Below are 10242 nucleotides of genomic sequence, written 5' to 3' on the forward strand. Positions count from 1 at the left end.
ATGACGAGAGACCACTTTGTGTTGGATGATGATTATGATGAGACTATTTGTATGTATATGCAATGATTACATTTGTGGTCTCGCAGGCATTTGTATGTGTATCATGATGACATTTCTATGTGCTAAAGATTCTTCTATAAAGCCTGTTCAAATACAAAACAAATATGCCCAAAAAAACCTATTAAATTAGCAGTAGCGAGTGTATAAAAGTTAGTAGCAGCGCCGCGATAGCAGTAGCGCGCCGTTGCAAAGCGTGCTAGAGCTACTAGCAGGAGCGAGCTTCCAGTAACCGCGCTGCTGCTACACTTGTGTACCAGTAGCGCCGGTGACCACGCGCTACTGCTATGTGTTAGCTGTAGCGCCTTATTAGTAGCGCCCCTCCCCGCGCTACTGATACACCTAAAACCCGCACTGCTGATAGCCTTTTCCCCAGTAGTGGTACTACATCTACTTTGTGATCATGTCCTGGAGATTCTTCATCTTCTTGCCCGCCCTCGCCGCAGTTGTCTTGCTGCCCTTCCTCATTTCTTGCCCGGCGCCCATGGACGACTTCATAGTCATCTTCATCACCTTGCCACCGATAGCCATCCATGAAACCACGCAAGAGCAGGTGGTCCCGCACCTGTACGGAATCCGGGTCCATAAGGCTCCTCAGCTTGCATCTTCGACACAAACATCTTATCTCCATCTCGTTCTTTTGAAGCATCTCGGCCTTCATGGAGCTCAAAAACCTATTCACGATGCCTTCGGTCATCGTGCGGACCATGGTCTCCTGCGGGGTAGAGCAAAACGATATTTTAGAACCAAGAGAAAAATTGGCATGACTTTGCCTAAAAATAGGACCAAAAAGAATGCATAGTGCCAAAATTCTCGTCGAAACGGAAATGAATCAACATTCCGGCAAAATATTGGCAACTATCGCATTTCAAATACCTGTACCTGCAAACACAAACATATATGCAACACCACAAACATATGCAACACCACAAACATACATAGGTCCAGCTGGGCCATAAAAAGTGCATGTGCACGTTGTTGGAGGGAGAAAAAAAGTAGATCTACAACATAAAGAAAACTTTCCCCTTACTTAACTATCAAAAAAGGTAATTTAACCACTTAATTTGGATGAATATATGGTGCAAATGAGGTGAGGAGGAGGAGGCAGCCAAGACAAGCTTGGAGGAGGAGGTGGAGATAATGAAGTGGGGAAAGTGAGTGTGTAGGTGGCTGTCCAAAATATCTAGCCGGTCCCAGGTTACTAATGGCGCACCACCTACAAATGCTCCATTAGTAACTCTGGTTACTAATGGCGCACCAGCTGGCGGTGCACCATTAGTAGTTTTGCAAAAAAAATGATAGTAGTGGCGCACTGTGTGGCTGGTGCTCCATTACTAGTTAAAAGTAGTAATGGCGCACTATGCCCTGGTGCGCCGTTAGTATTTTTGGAAAAAAATTGTTACTAGTGGTGCACCATGGGTGTGGTGCGCTACTGCTATATAGTAGCGGCGCACCACATGTCTGGTGCACCATTAGTGTCCATATCATGTATAGCCCTTTTCCTAGTAGTGCTTGTTTAAGGGGTTCCTCTAGGATGATAAAATCTTCGTCGCCGAGGCTGACGTCCTCTTCAGATTCTGGCATATAGTTGTTGTCCTCCGAATCTTCGTGATCAGCGTATTCGGGACTATGTTCACCCTCTTCCCTCTCGTCTTGTTCGGACATGGGCTCGACGGGGTATTCAGGATCTTCATCATCATCCGGAGTCTCATTGTCTCCGGTACCGGTGTTACTGTCTTTCACTCGACATGATCGTGAGCGGCGCCACTGGCGTCGACACTTTGGTGGTTTATCGACGGGTTTGTCCTCATAGGGTTCTGATTATCCTCATCATCCTTTTTATCAGGAGTGTCCACCATGTATACATCATAGGTTGAAGTGGCCGTCCAACGCACCATGATGGGTGGGACTTGGCTCGGTTCAACATTTGCATCGTCATCCATGCCATCAATGTCTTCGGATGCGTAATCCAGCATGTCGGTTAAATCATCGACAGTGGCTACTGAGTGGGTGGTGGGTGGAGCGTAAAATTCCCTGCTCTCAGCCTTCAGCCCGAGTTGGGCACAGTTCGGAGATAAAGCCTCGGTGATGGCGAGATCCTGCATCAATCCCAATGTTTCAATCCCAATGTTTCATCAATCCCAATGTTTCATCGGTGATGGCGAGATCCGCTGGGCTGAATTCGGCATGGGACCCCTGATCGGACCCAATGAGCACAGACCTTGACAATTCGGGATGGTTGCCCAGGGCCAAGTCTAAGATTGAATCTAGGTTTTCGGTCGGGAGTTCCACAATGGGAAGAATTCTGGTGGGGCTCACGCTCCCGTCTTCGAACGTTGATGCCCGCCCCAGATCTAAGGCCGAGGTAGGTATGAGTGTCGATCCCTGAACGGGATCTAACAGGGGATCAAAGGAGTCTTATTGGTGGGGGCATAGAGTTGCAGCCGAGGCCGCGAACCCGTCGAAGACCAGGTCTCCTCGGATGTCAGCAACATAGTTCAGGTTTCCAAACCGGATCTGGTGGCTGGAGGCATAACTGTCGACCTACTTGAGGCGGCGATCGAGTTGGCACGAAGCACAAACCCATCAAACACAAAGACCTATCCGGGAAGAAAGGTTTCCCTGGACGCAGCGTCATTGTTGGTGACACTACTAGGAAAACCCTTATCAGTAGCGCTGGTTATTTGGCTATTAGTAGAGCGGGTGGGCGCGCTACTGCTACGGCGCTACAACTATTTTTTAGCAGTAGTGCTTGTTTGAACCAAAACTACTGCTATCTGTATCTAGCAGTAGCGCACCTCTGCCCATCGCTACTGCTAATTATAGTAGCGTGGCCCAACCAACAAACGCTACTGGTAAGCAGCGCTACTACTACTCCAATACCCCACTGTAACACCCACGAGGCGGCTATATCTCCCACGTGTCGTAGCACGACTTAGAGGCCTAACCGCATTGTGGTTTTGTCGCAAGAAGGGTCATCTTCACAAAATCCCATGTAATGAACTAGAATGGGATAAAGAGTTGGCTTACAATCGCCACTTCACACAAGTACTTAAATAAATCATACATCATTCAGAGTACACACATAGTCCGACTACGGACGAATCCAAAAGAAAAGAAGATAACCCAATTGCTAGATCCCCGATCGTCCCAACTGGGCTCCACTACTGATCAACATGAAGCGAAACATAGCAACGACCAATATCTTCGTTGAACTCCCATCTAAGCTCGGTTGCATCACCTACACTGGTATCATCGGCACCTGCAACTGTTGTGATAGTATCTGGTGAGTCACGAGGACTCAAAAATCTCAAAACCCGCGAGATCAAGACTATTTAAGCTTATGGGTAGGAAGTGGTAATGAGGTGGAGTAGCAGCAAACACTAAGCAAATATGGTGGCAAACATACGCAAATAAGAGCGAGAAGAGAGCAAATGGAACGGTCGTGAAGCTAGCAATGATCAAGAAGTGATCCTGAACTCCTAATTACGTCAAACATAACCCATAAACCGTGTTCACTTCCCGGACTCCACCGAAAAGAGACCATCACAGCTACACATGCGGTTGATGCGTTTTAATTAAGTCAAGTGTCAAGTTATCTACAACCGGACATTAACAAATTACCATCTGCCACATAACCGCGGGCACGGCTTTCGAAAGTTTAAACCCTGCAGGGTTGTCCCAACTTAGCCCATCACAAGCTCTCACGGTCAATGAAGGATATTCCTTCTCCCAGGAAGACCCGATCAGACTCGGAATCCCGGTTACAAGACATTTCGACAATGATAAAACAAGACCAGCAAGACCACCCGCTGTGCCGACAAATCCCGATAGGAGCTGCACATATCTCGTTCTCAGGGCACACCGGATAAGCAAAGCGTACTGGTACCGACGTAATCCAAGTTGCCAAGGAATGGTCCCGCACGGTGCTCTAGTTTGGACCAACACTCGGAGGAGCACTGGCCCCGGGGGTGGGTAAATAAAGATGACCCTTGAGTCTGCAGAACCCAAGGGAAAGAGGCTTAGATGGCAAATGTTAAAACCAATGTTGGGCCTTGCTGGAGGAGTTTTATTCAAAGCGAACTGTCAAGGGGGTCCCATAAATCACCCAACCGTGTAAGGAACGCAAAATCAAGGAACATAACACTGGTATGACAGAAACTAGGGCGGCAAGTGTGGAACAAAACACCAGGCATAAGGCCGAGTCTTCCACCCTTTACCAAGTATATAGATGCATTAATTAAATAAGAGATATTGTGATATCCCAACATAATCCTATCCATCATGGAGCAATCTTCAACTTCACCTGCAACTAACAATGCTATAAGAGGAGCTGAGCAAAGCGGTAACATAGCCAAGCAATGGTTTGCTAGGAATGGTGAAAAAGTTAGAGGCTGACATGGCAATTTGGGAGGCATGGTAAACAAGTGATAGGTAGCGCAGCATAGCGATAGAACGGAGCAACTAGCAAGCAAAGATAGAAGTGATATCGAGGCTAATGGTCATCTTGGCTGAGATCCCGTAAGGAAGAAGAACGAGTCCAAGAAGAAGACAACCGGACGTAGTCGAACAATCCTCACAACTCCGGAACGAAACCGAAGCTAACGAGAAAAGCAAACCGGAAAGAAGCAAACAACATAGTAAACACACAAGCATAAACACGGCATGATGCACAATCAAGTATGATGCATGTCCGGTTTAATGATAGGCATGGCATGGCAAAGTGCAACAAACAATACTACAAATTAAGTGGAGCTCAATATGCAACGAGTTGCATATTGACGGAACACCACAACAACTATTTAGTTCCCTCTCATTTATGTACCCAACAATATTAAATGTTGTTAACCATGGCAAGAGGTGAAACATAATTAAACTACCTATCTAGTCAAGTTTAAATGAGGCCCGAAATAACAAACAACAATTCCAGAAATCCCCATATCATTTAGCAATTTAATGCAAACAACAATTTTAAGCATTTTCATTGTTGTTATCATGATGCAAATGACATAATCAAGGTTTATGCAATTTTATGAAAATGTTGCATGAGCATGATACGAGGTATTTGTCACCATGGCGGAAGGAAAAAGGTGCCACGGCGGTGAAACGGAAATGGTGCCACGACAACATATCGGTTCCGATAGCTCACGGAGATACCGGTGCAAAAGGTAGTGTGACGTGAGCGAGTCATGCAAGATGGTGGGGTGATCTCGGATTACCGGGTTCCCACGGGACGGCGGCATGTCAAACGAGGTACGTGCACGAAACAAACGGGCACGGTGCAAACATATCGTACATCTCATACATGCAAGGGCATCTCATCACGGTCGTATCGGGTTCTACCTTCGAAGCGTGCATTTTCGGAGCGGGTCGAGTTCGACGAAGGAAGTAGTCGTTCACGGGTCGTCGTGGGAAGTAGTGGTACACGGGCCGACGGTAGTGGAAGTAGTTGTAGACGTTCGTTTCGGAGAGGTACTTGACGAATCCAACGTCTTCGGGGCGACGGTAGTGGTACACGTTATCTTGTGGAACTTCATGGTTCATTGTGTAGTCGTACACGTGTCCTTGCCGAAGATGGTCGCACACGCACATAGAGGTACTTGGCGAACTCCACATCGGATGTAGTCGTACAGATTTGAAGACGAACTTGGCGAAAATCCCGAAGATGGCCTTGGCGTTCCTGGTTCGGTGGTTGTGGAGTCGGGGTCAAGGACCTTCTGGTGGAGCAGCGATGCCGCCTAGCGCATGGTGGTGGTCAGTGGCAGCACGGGGACGGCTCGGGTGCGGGACAAGGAAGGGAGACACGAGGACGCAGCGGGTCGACGAGGCGGTGCGGTGTAGAGGCACAGCAGGGTCGAGGCAGGGGTGAAGCGGAGGAGCTCGGCGTCCATGGCGGCATCCAAGGCGGGGCGGTGCTGAGTCAAGGTGCTCTGTCTGCAGGAGGCGAACGACGGAGGTGCAGGAGAATGACGTCGAGCTTGGCGACGGCCTCTTGCCGGAGATGATGATTGGGAGGCGGTCATGGGGTCAGGGACGATGGATCCGGGCGGCGGCGGCGGCTCGGGAGCCTCTCCCGATCGAGACAAGGATGGAGAGGGCCGAGCGAGCAGGTGGCGGCACGAGGGACGCTGGCGGTGGGGTCGCTCGCGAGGTGGGTCGGGAGGAGCGGGGCTCTGCTCCTCTCTGGCAGCGCGAGGGGAACGAGACAAGGGCGTGGCGCTGCTCTCCCTGCGATGGCGCATCGAGGGAGGAGGGGATCGAGCAGGGCTCTCCCTGGCGATGTGTGCGTGCGATGGGGATCGAGACGAGGAGCTCCTCTCCTGAGCGGCGGCGCTGTGTGGGAACGAGGGGAGATGAGGGGGATTCGATCGGGCTAGGTTTAACAGTGCGCCGGCTGGGCCTGTGGAACGGGCCTTAGAGGCCGGCCGAGTGGAGAGGAAATGGCCAGAGGTCTGGTCGCCTAGTGAAAAAAGGGTTTTCCTCATTGGAAAAGAAAAGAGGGGCCAAAGGATTTATTTGAAGGTCTAAATAAATCCAAATTTAGCTGAAATTTGGCAAGTGGCCTCACTGGAATATATGAAGGCTCCACAAGAAGGATTGGAGGCAAAAGGAGAATAGAGCAACGATGTGAATATACGGAAACGAAAGGAACTTTAAAATGCAAGTGGGTTGTGGTTAATTCCAAATAATGGAATATTTTATAATAGCTCCCTAATATTGGAGGATATGTTATAAAGAGAAGTCACCCTTCCCTCAATTTAAATGGATCAAAGATCCATACAATTTTATTTAGCTGAGTTATAAAATTAATGATATGATGGCATGATGACATGATGCAATGCAAGAGATCGCATGATGAATGCACAAACAAAACAAATCACACGACAAAACTCGGAGTAGCTGGAAGTCTTCTGGAGCGTCGGTCTCGGGGCGTCACAACACTCCACCACTACGAGAGGATCTCGTCCCGAGATCTAGGATGGCACTGGGGAAAACCGAAGAGGAAGAGAGGAGGTAAAACTAAGTTGCTTCTTCAACAAAAGAGTGAAACCAAAGAACCTTGAGAGGTTGAAAAGTTGAAAGAAAGAACACAACGGAGTTGAACACAATTGAGAGCACTACGGTAGAAAATAGAAACAAGGAACACCATGTGAACCTTGGAGACTGCAAAGCTATGAATGACGAGTACAATGGACAAGAAGGAATTGGAACCACTCTGGTTGAAACGAGATAAACAAGGAACAAGGAAGAACAAATTCGGATAGCACTCCGGTAGAAAAGAGATGCAAGACTTTATACTATGAAAAAGAACTTGAAGAGGTGACGCAACACTCCGGTTAAATGGATAAGCAAGAAAATAACATGATCTTGACAAAACGAGATGATGGGTCAATGAGAGCAACCTCACAAAGCCTCCGAAAGAAAGAATAGAAGGTAGATCATTGGAATAACATAATGGAGAAGGAAATGCCAACTTCTGCCACAAATGAGCTTGGAAAGCATCCTTGCAAAGAAGAATTGAACAGAGTTGTTGGAAAATCAACAACGAAAAGCACAAGCTTGTTGTGGGCTTATGGCAAACATCTCAAAATAATGAGGTGACAACCGGCCACTAACAGAAACAATTTATTGCTTGAGATCAATGAAGAGATGAAAACTGCTTTCGCCGAGAGGATAGGAGAAAACTTGGATCATTGATAAGCACCACAATTAGCAACATTCCTTAGGGAAGGCTTTAGGTGAAATATGACACAAGATAACTCCAACAAAGAGATTGACGGATTTAAAATACCTCAATCTTGACAACTTGAATCACCAAGGAAAATTGTCAAGAGTGACATAACACCACCTCAAAAGATAAGATAGAAAGAATTGCACTTCGGAATGCAAGATGAAGAAAGCTTGAACGCCTCAAAACAAGACATGTGTTGAGCACCATGCTTATTTTAGAGTGTAGCTTGGCGGGTCATAACTTCGAGAGAAATCTTGAAGAACAATTGAAGAATGAAAAGAATCCTTGACAAACCACCATGTAGAGCCTCCATGAAGAACTCCGGTAATAAAAGGATGATAAAATGAAAGGAAAGTTGAAAACACAAGGTGAAGCCTTGCGATGATTTAGATGGAGCTTCGTGACAAGATAATGCAGAAAACTTGGAACTTTGGAAAACAAAAGATGAACATCTTAGAACCGATAATTTATTCCTCATGAACAAACTCCGAAGGAAGGGATGAATCACTTGGATGAAACAAGAATAAGAATTATGTTATGCGTATTCTTCACCAATTTAAATTGATGACAAGCAACGGATTTGGCATACTACTTATTCTTCTAGAAAGGATTAAGAGAGATATAGTGCCAACTTGAGAAGGTATTGATGGAACCACCGGTGGGATTTGAAACAACGAATATTTGATATGATAACGAAGGAAGTGAAATCTTGAACGAACCACCGTAAGAATTGAAAATGAAAGTAGCGAAGGCACAATTCACCGGGAAGAATTGGAAAATGAATGAAGATACTTGACAGAATTTAGATACAAGAGAACAAACAGATCATGAGCTGACTAGAGTAAACTTGAACGATGCACCGATAAGATTTGGAGAATGATAGCTACACGCTGAGAATGAAGAATTATGACATGATGGCCTTCGGAGGAAAGAAATGGAAACAACTCATGAAATGCTCTGGATGTGTGAAAAGAATTCTCACAATCGAAAACAATTATGAGAGGATGGCATCAAGCTAGAACCATGAATCTTGAAGAGAATGGAGCAAGATTTAAGAGAAATCCTTCTTCGGTCTTCAAAGCTGAGAATGACGACGAGAACCACCAAAATTGTTGAGACACTGCGGAAGAATGAAAAAAAAACAAAGAGGTTGAGCCAACAATGAAAACCAATTTGAAAGCGATCTTGGAGAAGGCATGTGACTGATGGGATCCATTCTTACGTCACACTTGAAAAGAATTTGGAATAGCTCCAGAAAAATAAAAGAGTCAGGTAAGATCATGGGAAAAGACCTGTGGGTTATGGCCCACTAAAAAGATACACCATTGAACGATTGGTCAAAAGGTGGGAATTGCACTGGTTGAATTAAATGGCTTGAATGAGATAACAACATCAAAATAACTTGAACGGATTGAGAATGGAAACACGAATCTTCTGAGATATCTTGAGCACTCCGGATAAGAATAGAGAGAGGTCAACAACTATGAGATGCACCGGCATGGGATAGCATTTGAAACGAGGAACGAATATGATCGACAAAGCTTGAATTGAATCCACCGGAGAAGAAAAAGAGAACGAAGAATGATAAACTTGTAGCTCCGTTAGTATCTTCTTGAGAATCACCGGATAAGAACATTGAAAGAAACGAATGAAGAGACTTCTCACAAATAAAAGGGATACATGATTAAGAAATCTGAGTCCTTGAAGAAAAAGGGTGGGAGGGCGGGAAAACAAAGGCAACTTGGTACGGATGAAACAAACACCGTTGAGAAAACTTAGAAATGATCTTGCGGATGTTGAAATGATCGGATCCACTTGAAGAGAAGCACGCCGGTAGGAAAAGAATTAACATGACAACCTTGATGATCAAGAAGGATTAGTATTCACATAGAAATATGAGTACACCATTTAGGAAAGGTATGGATTCGACATTTGACTTCGAAGCAACTCGATTACCACAACTCAAAACAAAACAAAAGATTTGGCTTGCAGAATAAGCCGGAACAAACATATGATAGAGATTTCGTCCGAAGTTTTCGTGGTGGGGCCCACACGGGCTCGAGTGTACAACACCATCATGTACAAGGCAGTGCACATGACATATGAAGTGTCCCCGAACCAGCATAGCCAAGGGTTCTTTAAGACACAACGAGACCACTGTAAAAACGACCGTGGAAAGGCAGACCACTAGACGTCGAACCCCAATCTCATATCATGCATCTGTCGAAAAGATATTCTAGGAGCTACTTGAATTCCCACCTATAAAACTCCCAAAACTTTCTGGTTATGCAATCTGGTGTTGGGGATACATGGGAAGCAATGAATATCTCACCCAAACTAGCAATACCTACATCCAAGCTGTGTCCATCCATCAACACATAACCAAGAAACCTTCGGAAATCGTGTACCTCAACCTTCGAAAAGCATCCGTTATAGGAGTCATGGCAATAATA

Source organism: Triticum dicoccoides, chromosome 7B (assembly GCF_002162155.2).
Source record: "Triticum dicoccoides isolate Atlit2015 ecotype Zavitan chromosome 7B, WEW_v2.0, whole genome shotgun sequence".
Lineage (NCBI taxonomy): Eukaryota > Viridiplantae > Streptophyta > Magnoliopsida > Poales > Poaceae > Triticum > Triticum dicoccoides.